This window comes from Anomaloglossus baeobatrachus, chromosome 5 (assembly GCF_048569485.1).
Source record: "Anomaloglossus baeobatrachus isolate aAnoBae1 chromosome 5, aAnoBae1.hap1, whole genome shotgun sequence".
Lineage (NCBI taxonomy): Eukaryota > Metazoa > Chordata > Amphibia > Anura > Aromobatidae > Anomaloglossus > Anomaloglossus baeobatrachus.
In genome coordinates, this window is record NC_134357.1 from 43,917,138 (window position 1) to 43,934,775 (window position 17,638).

The window sequence follows — 17,638 nt, forward strand, 5'->3', positions numbered from 1 at the left end:
ATTATGTAGTGTATTCTAATCCTTCACATACATCGGATCAAAGTCTGGGATTTACCAACCTGGGAGGCTCCAGACAGATATTTGAATTCATCCAAGTCTTTTGTTTTCCGGACCGAAAAGCCGCGACAGCAACGTTCTCCTCTCTCCCCATTCAAATCACATTAACACTTGACTCAGTTATCAGGCGTGTATGGAAGCTCTAAATAGTAGAACACTATAGGACATGGCATGATTTTGGTAGTCTTTCAATCCCTGCGCCATATAACACCCCTTTGGTTTTGCACCAATTTTTATCTTATATATTCTCCACCACTGCAGCTTTCACAGGCTATGCCATTTATATGTCACGATGTGACTGCACTTGTAGTGCCAGGTCCAAGATGACACCCGGCGAGCGGCATAACAGACAGAGGACACTAGGGTAACAATACAACGGAAGGCCCTGGCGCTAAGGAGAGGGGAGCGGGGTCACCTCGTCACACTCAACTGAGGCTGATACCTTGACTCCCTAATGTCCCTAGACAGGTCCTTCCCTCATACGCTGATCACACGCCTAGGTCATCACTAGCCCTGTACTCATCGTGACTAGTGAAGGCCAGTGAGATGCCAGTCTCGCCATTGCAATAAGATAACACGAGGTATGAAAGACAAATATGAGGGGAAAGACATATGAAATAACACTCCAACAGGAACTTCTCAGCTGCAACTGAAGCAACACCTCCGCTTTCTCCGGAGTCTGGCTTCTTCCAAGTGGACAGCATAGGTATGAGCTATAGCCCGCATAAGAAAAAGTGGATATTTATAGCAGAAGGGAGTGGCAGCAGCTGACATTACAACTACCTGCTAGATCACTGCAGGATAAAAATGGCCCTTAACCCCTTCAGTACCAGAAGGAGTTAAATATGCTAAAACTCAGGGTAAAACGAGCAAGCACTAAAGCGGATCTGTGATCAACGACATTCTGTGACCTTCTGATCTCCCCGAAATCACATCAGGCTGTGACATACTCGTGACATTATATTAGTCAGTAACAGGACTTGTGCACAATTTAACAATGTGAGGGTCTTCCCTATAGTGCATGCATGGGTTACAGTTGCACCAAGCCCATTGAGCCTGTAAAGGCCCTAAAGGGACCTATGGTCTGTATGACCAGTACTATTGAAGATTCATGATGTTGGGGAACCCTGTTGGAAGGTTCCATCAGCTGAGGGCCCATGTTACACTACTGACTGTTTCCCTAAATCACAGATAGTTTACTACCGATATGTTGTAATTATTGCCATTGTAATGCAAAAAAGTATTGAAGATGCGGCAACTTTTTTTTATGACAAGCTTGTCCAGGACTAAAATATTGATGACCAATCCACAGTCTAGATCATCCATATGAAATTAATGGGGATCACTTGAATGGGAGATTAACTGCATTGCCTGACAGCGGCCACTAAACAATGGCTGGCGCTATGGTGTTCTTCTCCGTTGATTGCTTGCTTACATTCGGAGTAGATATTAGGAAATTAGTGGGGGCACTGGGAGTCGGACCCCCACTAATTTGATCAATCGTTTAGACTCAGATAACCCTTTTAAAGCTCCTTAACCTTTGTCCGGCTGAATAGGTACAATTGTAACTATTCCGTTTTAAAATTGCAATACATTTTTTTTTCCAAAAGCCGTAGAGGGCTGAAATTTCGTGACATCTCTGCAGTTTTGGTCCAGAATATATTGGCCAAATTTCAATAAAATATCTCTACCCCCTTCCGAGATAAGGGGTCGCTGTTAACGTTGTAAAATTATGCAGCCTGACGAAGGTTAAACAGGTATGCCCTTTATTCCACCGGATATGGTATGAACGTCTGACTAATGTGGGTCTTGCAATCTGGAGGTCTTAAGGGTACTTTACACGCTGCGATATCGGTACTGATATCACTAGCGAGCGTACCCGCCCACGTTGGTTGTGCGTCACGGGCAAATCGCTGCCCGTGGCGCACAACATCGCTAACACCTGTCACACGGACTTACCTGCCCTGTGACGTCGCTCTGGCCAGCGATCCGCCTCCTTTCTAAGCGGGCGGTTCTTGCGGCGTCACACGGCAGCCGTCCAATAGCAAAGGAGGGGCGGAGATGAGCGGCCGGAACATGCCGCCCACCTCCTTCATTCCACATTGCCGGTGGACACAGGTAAGGAGATGATCGTCGCTCCTGCGGTGTCACACATAGCGATGTATGCTGTGGCAGGAACGAGGAACAACATCGCTACTGACCAGACAACGATTTTTGGTAAATGAATGACCTCTCATATACCAACAATTTTTGTCTGTTTTGCGATCGTTTAAGGTCGCTCCTGCCTGTGACACGCTGCAATGTCGCTAACGACGCCGGATGTGCGTCACAAACACCGTGACCCCAACGATATATCGTTATAGCGATGTCGCAGCGTGTAAATGGCACTTTATAGGTGGGGCTTACATAGTTTTGAAATGCCATAAATGTGTAGACTGATGGCTCCCTTACTAGATAGGTGATAAGTGTCATGTCAATGGGATCTGACCTCCTCTTTAAAAAATTAGTCTCTAGTCTTGACCCCCACCTTGCAGTAGAAAAAAAAGTGTTGGGGATTGTCAGTAGCATGAAGTGGATACGTTAGGGATAATTTCGGCCAGAAAACCCCATTAATAAAAACTTCTTTAAAGTGCTGCAAGTTAATTGGTGCCGTAATAAACTGTCTCTGTATAATATAATATTATGACACAAATATCACAAGAATTCTGACACTGATAATGAAACTCCCTTATCGGTATCATTGATCTGACCTCGTCTTGTGAGTGAATATTCTGACTCACCCGGATGACGTCCGCCGGACATCATAGGAGTCCGCCCGCCAATATATACAGACATCTGCAACTTCATCATCTGTTGATCATTAAACTTTCCTAGATAACTGGAGATGTAGGATTTGCCTCTGCTCCGTAAAGCTGACACAATGGTCATTTATCCCTTTTATTGCTTGTTACTTTTATGTTCAGCATTACACTGTAATTATATTAGTTGTGAAATAATATTAGTTCTGTGAATGTTTATATGAAAGGATAAAATACAAAACATAGATGTATACAGTACATGAATATACACAATAATTTTAATGTACACTGACGAGCAAAAGGGTAACAATGTTTTTAACTTTTGTCTTTCAGGCTCCATATCTCACCATCCACTCCGGCTTTGAGCGTGAGACGACCTTCATTTTATAGACAATCATCTTGGCTATCTCATACATAAATCTCACTTGCAACTATTTAGCATATGATTAGTTATGCAGATTCTTGTCTTGTCACTGCATTGTTACTGTTTTGCTATACATCTATATTTAATTTTTTATTACTAGTTTCTAAATCTACCTCTGGCTTTTAGGGCTACCTGAATCCTTCTGGTCTCTTGCTCATTCAAGCATGTCTCGACCAAAATCTGATCCCTATCTCTTCAACACGTTCCCAGTGTTGGTGTATACTGGTCCGCTCACTTTGGTATGTATACAGCTTTTTCTTCAACTCTACCCACAAGTGTTTGGGTTGAGGTTTAAGAACTGTGAGAGACAATCCAACACCTCTACTTCATTGTCATTGAACCATTTCTTCTCCAATCTCGACATATACTTCGGGTCATTGTTCTGCTGGAACACTATGTCATCTTTTTCAGATCCATAGAACTCAAGTGCATGAAGTAACTCCTCTTTTGGGATAGTGACTAGTGATGAGCAGACCCACATATACCCAGGATTGGGGGGTGCAACCGGGTTTAAAAAAAAATCCCGGTTCCGTCCCGAAATTGATCATGGATATCTGCCTGGATGCCGATCTCCATACAAGTCTATGGGAACCAGAATCCGGAGGCTTTAAAATGGTGGTAGAAGGGATAGGGGGATTAGAGCATGTGCATTATACTTACCAGCCTCCTGTGCAACTGTAATGTTACTTCCAGAGTAGCTCATTAACCTCATACATATTCACTGCTTTCCCCGCCCAACGACAGTCCGGCATTGCTGATTGGTTGCAGTTAGACAAGCCCCCACCCCGTGTGACAGGCAGCGTGTCTGAGTGCAACAAATTACAGATGCTATGTGCAAAAGTGTAAAAATAAATAAATGAAAAAAGTAGGGTCCCCCTATATTATGATACCCAGCACAGATAAAGCAAACAAATACAGGCTGTATTCCCCAGTCATGTGCTTATCTTGGCTGTGTATCAAAATAAGAGGAACTGTCTGTTGCTTTTTTCAAATTATTTAAATAAATCATTAAAAAAACAGCATGCGGTCCCTCCCTCAATTTTGATACCCAGCTATGATAAAGCCGACAGCTGGGGGCTGGTATTCTCAATCTGGGGAGACTCATGGCTATTGGGCAACCCCCCCAGCCTAAAAATAGCAGCCTTTAGCTGCCCAGGATCCATTAGATGCGACAATCCCGGAACTTTACCCAGATCATCCTGATCGTCCTGGTGCATTGGCAATTGGGATAATAAGGGGTTAATGACAGCTCAAAGCTACCTCTAAGCCCTAGATTAGTAATGGGGAGGGTCTATGAGACCCCCCATTACTAAGCTGTAAGGTAAAAGAAATAAACACAAACACCAAAAAAATTCTTTCTTTGAAGTAAAATACAAAAAAACCCTCTTTCACTCTTCTTTTAATCTCCAAAACACCCAATTCCAACATAATCCACACGAGTTACTACGGCGATTCCAACTCTGCTACATTACTGAAGTGACAGCGCGCGAGCACAGAACATGTCTGCATGTTGTGGGCTTCAGGCACAGATTGAGCTACAGCAATGCGTGGTGTCATCACTCAGTTTATTTGCTGTCACAGCTGAAGGTTCCCACAGTCCTCCACCTGTGACCGCAGGTAACCTAATCTCATTAAACTCAGTGACCTCACCCATAGCTGAACCAGACTTGTGCAAGTCCACAATTCTCTTCCTGACATCTTGGCAGATTTCTTTTGACTTTCCCATGATTCTACACAAAGAAGCAGTGTGTTTCAAGTGTGCATTAAAATACATCCACATATGTGTCCTTGGGTTCATATGCACATGTCTGACGAAAGCACGTTCATCTCTTGTACACAGAACCCATCTCCATCCTGAGCGGTATGATGGCTGGACATTCCCATCTTGTTTGTACTTGCATATGATTATTTGTACAGATGAATAAGGCACATCTGGACATTGCACCCAAGGATGAACCAGACTTGTGCAACTCCACAATTCTCTTCCTGAGATCTTGGCTGATTTCTTTTCACTTTCCCATGATGCTACACAAAGAAGCAGTGTGTTACAGGTGTGCATTACAATACATCCACAGGTGTGTCTCTAATTAACTCAGATGTTGCCAATAAACCTATCAGAAGCTTCCAAAGACATGACATCATCATATGGGCTGTCCTATATTGTATAAAGGCATAGTATTCCTAGTGTATGGAAACTTTGACTTTGCCGAAGGTAATAAAAAAGCCTTAGAACATTCTCTTTCTCATTTTTCTGGCAAATGTAAATCATTTTGGTTCCTAATTGACCTAAAATGAGAAAGGTTTATTCTGATTTCATCTCAGATAGTGAGAAAAACCTGCAGATGTGTCTTTTTAGAAAGTGTATGTAAACTTCTGGTTTCAACTGTATATTTCTGTCCTCTTTAGCTTTGAACCTGTTTAATCCTTAATGATACATGAAATATAGAAATATACTATAAAAGATATTTTAGTTTCAATAGAATACCTCCTCTAGCTGCCCGGCCGTTACTGTTCCTCCTGGATTTTATTTTTCATATTGGTCTATTCGAGCTTACCTCTGACTCCATATAAAGATTGATGGAGCAGGGAAGCGCTGGCTTATTCAAAACTGAGAGCGTGCGAGTCCTTGGGAATTGGATTGTAAAGGCCGTTATTCATTCACGATATGAACATTAATCTTCAGATTCTACTCAATCAAGAAGGAACGCAGAAATAGGCGCCGGCAAGAAAGAAGCCATGTTTTATCATCAGCTGGAAGGAAAACTCACGTCTGTGTGCAGCATACTCGATAAATTGCTCTGTCCTTTGGATAGTTTTTCTCTTTTTTTTTTTTTGGAAGAAGAAAAAATAAAATCGAAAAGTAAAAATAGACATTCCCGCGAATCACATCGTTACATTCAGAGATGGCTGAATACATTGTCTATATACCCGCATTTAATAGACTTAACGTTAATCAATAAATTACTTTAAAAAAAAGTTACAAATTAAGGAAAAATAATTTATTACAACCCATAAATTTACTAGGTACAAAAAATATCCCAGGACTTCACTATTTCAGCCTTAAAGGGGCGGCTGAAAGGCAGAAGAAATTTCAGTCTAAATCACTATCGCCTCAATCTAAACATTTCTAACATGAATGTATTAAAAATTTCCTACCCCCTTCCCTGACTACACTATCTACTACTGATTCCCCCCCTACTTCCTGTTTGATGACGCTTCGTTTGAGAATCCTATTGCATTCTGGGATACTCAAAGCGTCATCAGATAAGGGAGCAAAGACTGCGGTCGCTGTCAGCCTCTGCCTCATGTCTGAAATGAAGCGTCATCAGTGATGCTCATTTCAGGGACTGCTTTATCCCTTCTGTGTCCCTGCTGTCCCTCGCTGTGCATTGTGTGATCTGCATAGTGACAACGTACGCTCTGTGGCCAGCTCAGATCAGTAGAGCCGACAACACACAGCAGTGTGCACTGTCAGTGCGCTCAGAGTACCCGGCAATGTGCAGAGACCAGTGCCGCTCCCGGAGTAATGTCTGAAATGAAGCGTCATCAATGAAGCTCATTTCAGGGACTGCTCTATCCCTTCTGTGTCCCTGCTGTGTCCCTTGCTGAGCATTGTGCGATCTGCACATTGACAGCGTCTGTTCTGTTGCAAGCTCAGATCAGTAGAGCAGACAACACACAGCATTGTGCACTGTCAGTGCGCTCAGAGTACCTGGCAATGTGCAGAGACCAGCGCCGCTCCCGGAGTAGTGTCTGAAATGAAGCATCATCAGTGATGCTCATTTCAGGGACTGCTCTATCCCTTCTGTGTCCCTGCTCTGTCCCTCGCTGTGCATTGTGTGATCTGCATAGTGACAACGTACGCTCTGTGGCCAGCTCAGATCAGTAGAGCCGACAACACACAGCAGTGTGCACTGTCAGTGCGCTCAGAGTACCCAGCAATGTGCAGAGACCAGCGTAGCTCCCAGAGTGATGTCACTTGCAGGGGCAGGATCTGGTGTCTGAACACCTCCTGGTAATCTGAGTGCACTGACACTGTGTGCTGCTCTGTGTTGCTGGCTCTACTGATCTGAGCCGACAACAGAGCAAACGCTGTTACTGTGCTGCTGAATGTAGATTGTAAGCCCTAATGGGGATAGTGTTTCTGATGTATGTAGAGTGCTATGGAATTAATGGTGCTATATAAGTGAATGAATATTATTATCAGTCTGGATAGAAATAGTCATGATCACATTAAACTACTAATACATACTTACAGCTGGTAGCCTCCTTGCTGATGGTTTCCATGTATTTACAAATAGTTTTTTATTAAATCCACAGAAAAAAATGAAAAATTTAACATCTCCTATTTATTATCTTTACCAAACGATTCCCACTGTGCCTCTTAGGATAGTGTTATATTCTGATCAATAACCCACTACCATTCCTGACCTTGTGTCTTTCATTAATGGAACCGTAATTGTGGAAACATCAATAATCGTCCATGTTCTAGTTAAATATGTAGGATCGATGGATGTAATGTAGTCAGGTGCGGGGAGCGGGCAGCATGTGCACTGTGCGGTCTCCATCTGTGCTCTGCCTGGTGTGCATTTCATTTCATGTTAGAAAATTGCACTGGAAATCCATGTATCGAGGCCAGAAAACTGTGATACATTATCCAGTGCTACCAACTTGTGAAACTCAACTTCAGGCTGCAGCCATCATCTATATTTCTTCACCCCAGGAGGACAAATAGTTGTGTGATATTTTTACATTATTATCATATCATGTTATGGATGGAGGGATGGATGGAGGGTTGGAAGGATGGATGGAAGTGTGGATAAATTGGATAGATGGATGGATAGCTGGATGGATGGATGGATGGATGATGGATGGGTGGATGGATGGAAGGATGGATGGATGATGGATGGGTGGATGGATGGATGATGGATGGGTGGATGGATGGATGATGGATGGATGTGTGGCGCCCCTGACCTGGTCAGGCACCACTGAGTACTGCACCCATGCTGGGGACAGTACAATACAGGTAATCCAGAAGGCTGACCGGGGTGTGGTACACAGGCGCATAGTAATCAGGTCTCACACATGTACCCATGAGAGGACCCCTGGGGATCCCAGGAGGGGGAAAAGCCTTCACCTTCACTGGAATAGTGGAGGGGGCCAAAAGCCTCCATCTCCTCTCAAGGGGTGTGGTAAGAGAGTCTGGTTGCTAGGTGGCGTAGGCAGGCACAAAGGGAAAAGAGAAGGAGGAGTAGACAGTCAGGAGTCTGAAGCAGAGTGTGGAGGAGTGAGGAGCAGGAAAGTGAAGCTCAGACAGGAGCAGCAGTGAAGGTCCCAGATGGGAGCCGGTTCAGAGCAGAGTCCAGGGAGCTCCGAGGAGAGCTGACCCCTTCCCCTGGGCTGCTGTAGTCTGACAGCGCCCGCACAGTGGCTACTGACGGGGGAGAACGGTCAACTAGGAGGGCTACCCGAAATCCATCTTCAGCTAAAGAGAGAGCACGGAGTGGGAAGTAAGGAGACTGCTAGAGAGTACCAGGCCCAAACGGGCGGCAGTTCCCGAAGCGGAGATAGATCCAGCTTTCTTTTGCTAAACCTGCCGGTGTGGGGCTCTCAAAGCCCACGCCACAACACCACAAAAGCCGCAGCCACGTAGCCACAGTTAGGGCCCATAGGTCACAGGAGGCAAGCAGCTGGAGTGGCCTGGTCCAGGCGACAAGCAAACGGCAAACGAAGGGGAGAGAGGCTGCAGCATCTTCCCTGGGTGACCCCCATAGGGACTCAAAGTCGGGGTTACCCCAAACCACCAAGGGCTAAGGAAGGCGAGTTAGTAGTCACCCTCACAAGTCAGCCTGAAGGACACCTGGCTCCCACTTGGTTCATCCCAGCTACGCCCGGGTCACTCACCCTGCCATCAACTGTGAGTAAAAACCCTGAAAGACATCCTGCTTGTGTGGAGTTATTCTGCGCCTTGTGGTACTACGCACCTACACAGGGCCCTGGGGCTTGCCTCACTCTCAGGATGCTATTCCAACTAACTGCACTCACCATCAGCCCCAGGCGTCCCTCAACCTGCAGTGGCGGTCCCCACTGACCGCAATACTGAGAGTGGCGTCACGACAAGAAGAAGATCTCCTACCTGTGACCAAGATCCAGCTGAGTGGAGTCCCTGAAGGTAATGCACCGACACAACACCTGTGGGGCTTCACATCTGGCGTCACGAACAGGATAAGGACTAGACCTGTTCAGACAGGTGACCATGTGCCTGGGCGGTCCGCCTGAAAAATTGGAAGCGCCGCCATATTGCCACCATGAAAAGCGCGCTGAAAAACAACAGCAGCCCGCGCTGGAAGAAGTTACCGCCCACGAAGAGGTGTGGCTACCCAGAGATCCCCTGCAGAGTTCTGACCTCGCTTGTGAAGAGAACGGAAGCGTTCAGAGACGTCGGGACAGAAAGGGAGCCAGAAGCCTGCTGCTGGGAGAGGAGCTGCTGAAAGAGGCAGAGCGGAAACTGAACAGCTTGCTACTAGAGGCAACGGCGAGTCCACAGCTGGAGAGTCGTGCAGGAGAGGGCGCAGAGGAAATGGCGTCTGACCGCAGAAACCCAGAACCGGGCTCCGCTGCCTGGTGGTATCGGGAGCTGGCCCAGTTCTGCGACCGACTGGAGACTCGGGTCGTGGAGCAGATCAGAGAAGAACGCATGGAACTTCTGGAGATGGCTGCCGCGGTTCAGGCCTATGAAGGGGGAACCGCACGACGAGTGCCAGACCGAACGGCGACGACTCAGACCCCGATGCTGCCACCGATGGGTGAGTCCAGTATTACCCCTGCCGGCCCGGATGCCCCGACCCCTGCTGCCACGCCCGCGGTCCCTGAAGAGGCGCCCGGCGCGGCGACGCTGAGCCAGGCCGCAGCCACGCCAGGTGCGGCCCGCCAAGCCCAGGCCGCCGCAGCGATGCCCTGCGCGGCCCGCCAAGACCCGGCCGCCGCAGCGATGCCCTGCTCGGCCCGCCAAGCCCCGGCCGCCGCAGCGATGCCCTGCTCGGCCCGCCAAGCCCCGGCCGCCGCAGCGATGCCCTGCTCGGCCCGCCAAGCCCCGGCCGCCGCAGCGATGCCCTGCTCGGCCCACCAAGACCCGGTCCCTGCAGCGACGCCCAGCCCAGCCTGCACAGATCCCATCGCAGCTGCGACGCCGATCCAGGCCGCCGCCATACAGGGCGCGGCCCGCCAAGACCAGGCCGCCGCCATGCCGGGCGCGGCCCGCCAAGAGCAGGCCGCCGCCATACAGGGCGCGGCCCGCCAAGACCAGGCCGCCGCCATGCCGGGCGCGGCCCGCCAAGACCAGGCCGCCGCCATGCCGGGCGCGGCCCGCCAAGACCAGGCCGCCGCCATACAGGGCGCGGCCCGCCAAGACCAGGCCGCCGCCATGCCGGGCGCGGCCCGCCAAGACCAGGCCGCCGCCATACAGGGCCCGGCCCGCCAAGAGATTGCATCACCATTTACCCCGGCCTGCAAGGCCAGAGCAGACACCGCTCCCCAGTCCAAAGAGGTCCCTGCTGGAAAGCCCACGCTGGGGGAGGACCCCGCGTACTGGCAGCTGAAGGCTGACATGGAGGCCAAGTTTCCACAATGGTTGGTGGACAAGTACATGCTCCCTCCGCATACCCCCAAGAGGATTCCAGCAACCCCTGCAGCAACCACGCCAAAGAGTCCCCCGCCTGGGCCTGTTGAAGGAAGTTCATCCCCAGCACCGCCACCAAAGGGGTGCCAAGAAGAACTAAGGGGGAGAGGAGGCCAGGAAACTGAGGAGCTGACTCAGGAGATACCAGCAGTGGATTCATGCCCAGAGCCGGAGATGCTGCCGTATTCCCGCTGGGACGAGGAAGATCTGACACCGTCTGCTGAGGAAGATCTGCCCCAAAGCCTCACCTGGGAGCTTGTAAGCTGCACCTCGCAGAATCCAGCCCGCAAGACACGGCGCCGCAGCAGAACCCAGTCTTCCCCTGCGCCGCCATCCCCAGAGCAGAGAGAAGTCACGGCCAGAGACCTACAAGAAAAACGGTTCCTGAGAAGGTCCAAAGCCCAGGTCAGAGGACCCCTTTGTAGAGGAGTAGTGGAGGACTTCAGCCTAAAGTCAGGATACGGGTTCATTGTTGCACCTGGTATCAAAGAAGGTATCTTCGTCAATAGAAGAGATGTGAGAGCTCATCTGCCCAGAGGACACCCTGGCAGAAACTTAAAAATGGGAGACTCCGTACAGTTTACCCTGCATCAAGGCGAAAGAGGGTGGTACGCGCTAGATGTAGTACCATGTCCTAAAGAAGAAGATAAAGAAACAGACACAGGAAAAGAAAGAAAAGACAAGGAACCTATCGATGAGACCACTACAGATGAGGAAAAAGGTCAAGAAACCAACAGGTGCCGCAGCCCTACAGGCCCAAGCCCTGGTGAAGAGGAGTCTGCATAAGTTCAAGTAAAGTACAGCAAGTTTTGACCAGTTGGAAAGTTTGTTTGCAACGTTTTCAAGTTTAAGAGATGTGCCCACATAAACTATTGTGAGAAATAAACCTTAAGGCTATGAACTGGCTATAGCCACAAACTCTCGCAGTGTAAATAGTTACACCAGAGGGCACCACCACCACCAGAGTCAGCCTGTTTAGGGGCTTGGCTCGTCTGCAACCAGGAGGAGCCCGTCCGTATATAGGGCCTTGGCTTACCTGCGACCAGAGAGCATGCCTGTTTATGGGGCCTGGCTCTCCACCACAAAGAGGGTACCTGGTCAGCACCAACTGTGGAGGCCGCCTCTACATCCTGCCAGAAGAGGCTGAAGGCGCGGATCCACCAGGCCAGGTATACCCTGAAACCACCAGCCCATGAAAGCCGCCTCTACATCCTGCCAGAAGTGGCTGAAGTCGCGGCCAACGTGAAAGGGTTTTGGGTGGGTTAACGGACTTGTGGGTGGAGGGTGGTGATGTATGGTACCTGGTGCTTTTAAATGTTTTAACATGTTTTAATGTTTTATGCATTTTAAAATGTTGTCTTGCAGCCCGAGGACGTGCTGGTGATAACTAAGGGGGAATGTGGCGCCCCTGACCTGGTCAAGCACCACTGAGTACTGCACCCATGCTGGGGACAGTACAATACAGGTAATCCAGAAGGCTGACCGGGGTGTGGTACACAGGCGCATAGTAATCAGGTCTCACACATGTACCCATGAGAGGACCCCTGGGGATCCCAGGAGGGGGAAAAGCCTTCACCTTCACTGGAATAGTGGAGGGGGCCAAAAGCCTCCATCTCCTCTCAAGGGGTGTGGTAAGAGAGTCTGGTTGCTAGGTGGCGTAGGCAGGCACAAAGGGAAAAGAGAAGGAGGAGTAGACAGTCAGGAGTCTGAAGCAGAGTGTGGAGGAGTGAGGAGCAGGAAAGTGAAGCTCAGACAGGAGCAGCAGTGAAGGTCCCAGATGTGAGCCGGTTCAGAGCAGAGTCCAGGGAGCTCCGAGGAGAGCTGACCCCTTCCCCTGGGCTGCTGTAGTCTGACAGCGCCCGCGCAGTGGCTACTGACGGGGGAGAACGGTCAACTAGGAGGGCTACCCGAAATCCATCTTCAGCTAAAGAGAGAGCACGGAGTGGGAAGTAAGGAGACTGCTAGAGAGTACCAGGCCCAAACGGGCGGCAGTTCCCGAAGCGGAGATAGATCCAGCTTTCTTTTGCTAAACCTGCCGGTGTGGGGCTCTCAAAGCCCACGCCACAACACCACAAAAGCCGCAGCCACGTAGCCACAGTTAGGGCCCATAGGTCACAGGAGGCAAGCAGCTGGAGTGGCCTGGTCCAGGCGACAAGCAAACGGCAAACGAAGGGGAGAGAGGCTGCAGCATCTTCCCTGGGTGACCCCCATAGGGACTCAAAGTCGGGGTTACCCCAAACCACCAAGGGCTAAGGAAGGCGAGTTAGTAGTCACCCTCACAAGTCAGCCTGAAGGACACCTGGCTCCCACTTGGTTCATCCCAGCTACGCCCGGGTCACTCACCCTGCCATCAACTGTGAGTAAAAACCCTGAAAGACATCCTGCTTGTGTGGAGTTATTCTGCGCCTTGTGGTACTACGCACCTACACAGGGCCCTGGGGCTTGCCTCACTCTCAGGAGGCTATTCCAACTAACTGCACTCACCATCAGCCCCAGGCGTCCCTCAACCTGCAGTGGCGGTCCCCACTGACCGCAATACTGAGAGTGGCGTCACGACAAGAAGAAGATCTCCTACCTGTGACCAAGATCCAGCTGAGTGGAGTCCCTGAAGGTAATGCACCGACACAACACCTGTGGGGCTTCACAGATGGAAGGATGGATGGATGGATGAATGGATGGATGGATGGATGGATGGATGAGTGGAAGGATGGATGGATGAGTGGAAGGATGGATGGATGAGTGGAAGGATGGATGGATGAGTGGAAGGATGGATAAGTGGAAGGATGGATGGATGCATTGATGGACGGATGGATGAGTGGAAGGATGGATGGGTGGATGGATTGATGGGTGGTGGATGGATGAATGGAGGGATGGATGGAAAGATGGATAGATGGATGGATGAAAGGAAAGATGGATTGATTAAGGGATGGATGGACGAATGGATGGAGGGTCGGCAGGATGGAAGGATGAAAAAAAAGGTGGATCGATGGATGGAAGGCTGGATGGCAGGATTGAGGGATGGAAGGTTGGAGGGATGGATGGATGGAAGGATAGATGGAGGGATAGAAGGATGGATGGAGGAAAGGATGGATATTGGTGGCATATGTTGGCTTGCTGTCAAGATTCTCTGTGCAGAGCATCTCTCAGATCTGGAGATGCTCTGTAGGGCTTGCACATCTGACAGTGTGTCCATTCCTTGTGCAGAGCATCTTGCCTTTGAAGATGCTCTGCGGCACTTACACATCTGGCAGTGTGGTAGAAGAGGGTTCCTGAGCATGATAGTACCTGCTCATCACTAGTTACAAGTACAGAACACCTAAGCATGGTAGTGCTCACTCATCACTAGTCAGGAGTACTGAGCACCCGAGCATGGTAGTGCCCACTCATCAAAAAGGATAAATGGGAGCAAAACTTTCAAGTAAAGGTCCAGGCCTCAAAATATAATAGAAAAAAATTGGAAGTAACACTCCACAGGTAGATAAATTGGAGAAACTGTGTATTTTATCTGCCCAAAACAGCAATGGTTTGGTCCATATGTTGACCTTTCTCAATTTATCTACCTGTGGAGTGCTACTTCCATTTTTTCCTGTGATCGGAGATAGATAGATAGAGGGATAGATAGATAGATAGATAGATAGATCTTGTATTTCATGGCCCAATGTGTTATATTACTGCTGTTTTTAGAGGGTCATTTTGGTTCCCTTTGGCACCAGAGCTGGATACATCAGCCTCCTCTACACTTCCCTACGGCTACTCCCTTGTTTTACATATTTAATGACCCTGTGACATGGCAGATACAGTTACATTTTTCACATTGGATTTATTACTGTTTTCTCCTGCTCGTCATCAATCACTTGCTTAAGGTGCTGAAATCCAAGGAAGCAGATCCTCTCTGATGATGGTGAAGTCTATTTTCTTCTCATCAGTCTGCTGACATTATCTCATGCAAGAGGAAAGCACTGGAGACAGCAAACCTGGAAGCAGCGAGCGATAACACAATGGCGAATGCACCATGGCTCTTCATAAGGGAAATTACAACTTTGGATCTGAATGTGATGGAATGATGGATGACCGGGCTCATCTTTGTATCAGCAGAATGCAGACTGCCACAGGGATCTGATGCATTTCATACTTTTCTTTATCTTTTTTTGGACTATCCCTCTCTGTAAGGCCTTATTCACACATCAGTATTTGATCAGTATTTTGTATCAGTATTCGGTCAGTATTTTGTATCAGTGTTTGGTTAGTATTTTTCACCAGTGATTGTATACCAAAGCCAGGAGTGGAATTTACACAGAAAAAAACTATAATTGAAAGGTTGACCCCCTGCTCTGTGTTTTGGAGACACTCCTGGTTTTGACCTAGAAATACTGATGAAATACTGATCAAAAACACTATTGTGGGAATAAAGCAGCTGATCACAAGGCGTCCCACAGCTTGAATTCCTGGCGATTATTTGCTCTGGGATTTTCCTGCAGTGCCCCCACAGGGGAAATTAAGTATTACACTCTTCCCAAGAAAATTAATAGTATGTTTCTGTGCTTTATAGATATACTCGTAAAACACATAACCCGCGGCTTCTCTCAAGAAAATTATATGTTAAATTCTTAGTTACGCTTGCTAAGGTTAAATTTTCAATTTTATCCAGATGTTGACATCTTCAGCGTTTAAAATTTGTTTTCTTTCAGCTCTTTTTTTGTTAACAGTTGTTTATTTGTACAAATTTGTCGTCACACTGAAGCGAACAACAACTACTTCTTAAACAAATTTTAATAAATGAAAAAATTCACTCTCTTGCCCAATAGATGGACGTTTTTTGGATGGTATTTTAAAATAACAGCCCTTAGTATTATCACCTCACACTGATCAGCAGTAATAACCTCTAATAGATGAATATATATATATATATATATATATATATATATATATATATATAGCAGAAAATGTCTGCCCTGAAGGATCTCAAATCTCAGTTATGAAAACTTCCGCCTCACAGTCAGACTGTTCTAGTTAAACATAGCAACCAATCAGATCTCAGCTTTCACTTTAGCTCAGGAGCTTCAATGCTGAAAGCTGCACTCTGGTTGTTATAGGCAATCAGAATGATCTTACTGTGAGGCAATTCTCATAAATGAGGCACTATTTACTTCTGCAGTGGCTATAGGAAACCAGAACGATCTTGCTGTGAGGCAATGCTCTGCAAATGAGGCCCTAATTACTTCTGCAGTGGCTATAGGCTACCAAAATGATCTTACTGTGAGACAGTTCTGATAAATGAGCCTCAGTTACTTCTGCAGTGGCTATAGGCAACCAGAATGATCTAACTGTGAGGTAATCTTCATAACTGAAGCCTCAGTTACTTCTGCAGTGGCTATAGGCAACCAGAATGATCTAACTGTGAGGTAATCTTCATAACTGAAGCCTCAGTTACTTCTGCAGTGGCGATAGGCAACCAGAATGATCTTACTGTGAGGCAATTCTCAGAAAATGAGGCCCCAATTACTTCTGCAGTGGCTATAGGCAACCAAAATGATCTTACTGTGAGGCAATTCTCATAAATATGCCCGTTACTTCTGCACTGATTGTTGACAGCCGTTGCTATAGTTACAGACTTTAGAGCGCATTATCAGGTTGCCCCACCTTAGCGACTATATGGTTGCTGCAACTTTAAGACCCTTTGGGTAAAAACTTTGGTTTTGTATTCAACACATAGACATCCATTTTCTCTTTTATTTCTATACAATCTAATTTTGGGGGGTTGAAAAGTGTGATTTTTGTATTCAACTGGCTCCACAGCCAGATTTTCGGCTTTATCTGTATAGATTGAAGACTACAGAAAGACAGCGACTCTGCGGAGTCCCCCCTTGCATACCAGACAATTTGAAAATGAGTTTCTCCAATCAGAAAACCCCTTTAACATTTTATTGAACCTTGTTGAGTAAATGCCAGACCCCTTAAAGGATGCCATTGATTTGTACGTGACTCAAACTGACTGCAAATAGAATCAGTAATGCATTAACTCAATCAGGGCCGTATGCGAAAATGCAGCTCAGAGTCCGTCCACACGAGGGCTTTGCTAAAGAAAATCAAACACATCCATCAATAAATCCATGAATTTCCAGTGTATCAGCCAAAGGAATAAAAGCTCTCAAATCGCCTGAGCCCTGCGAGGATTTTGGCCATCATAATGATTTCTTTATTACTTAGCCAAGGTTTATTTTGTATTTTTACTGTATTATCTCAAAAATAACAAATATATATATATATATATATATACACACTGGGTGGTCCAAAGGTAGGTGGACAGTATGTGTAATAGGGATATCAAACATGGTGTAAAGTGAAACTGACTCAGTTGCCCTTAGCAACCAATCAGATTCTACTTTTCATTCTTCACAGACTCTTTGGAAGATGAAAGGTGGAATCTGATTGGTTGCTAAGGGCAACTGAGTCAGTTTCACTTTACACCATGCTTGATAACCCTATTACACATACTGTCCACCTACTTTTGGACCACCCTGTATATATTAGGAAAATGAGTATTTGATACATTGCCATTTTCCCACCTATAAAAAATGGAGAGGTCTGTAATTTTTATCGTATCGAAAAACAGAACTTAATATTTGGTAGAAATCATTGTTTGCAGTTACAATGGTCAGGCGCTTCCTGTAGTTCTTGAGG